Raw genomic sequence first — 316 nt, 5'->3', positions numbered from 1 at the left:
CGTGATTTTGGATCGTTAAAATGGATTTGAAAGAGAAAATAGAAAGGGAGGGGTCAGTGAAGAGCACCGGAGTTGAAGCTTTTTGTCATCCAGTGTCTTCGGTAGAAAGAGAGAGACATGAAGAAACGATAAAGCTGATAAATGAAAATGAGGTCGATAATTTTAATTTATCATCCGATTAACTGATTTATTGTTTATTGCGACACGCCTACCGGCGACCTTCTTGGTGAGAGGCAACAACTCTACCAGCTGAGACACCGTGTTGCCCTAAAATATACATTTTCAAACTACCTATACCAAGTAGCTAAATTTTATA

This window comes from Nematolebias whitei, chromosome 23, assembly GCF_014905685.2.
Source record: "Nematolebias whitei isolate Nwh7 chromosome 23, NemWhi1, whole genome shotgun sequence".
Taxonomy (NCBI): Eukaryota; Metazoa; Chordata; class Actinopteri; order Cyprinodontiformes; family Rivulidae; genus Nematolebias; species Nematolebias whitei.
This window is presented reverse-complemented; position numbering follows the sequence as displayed.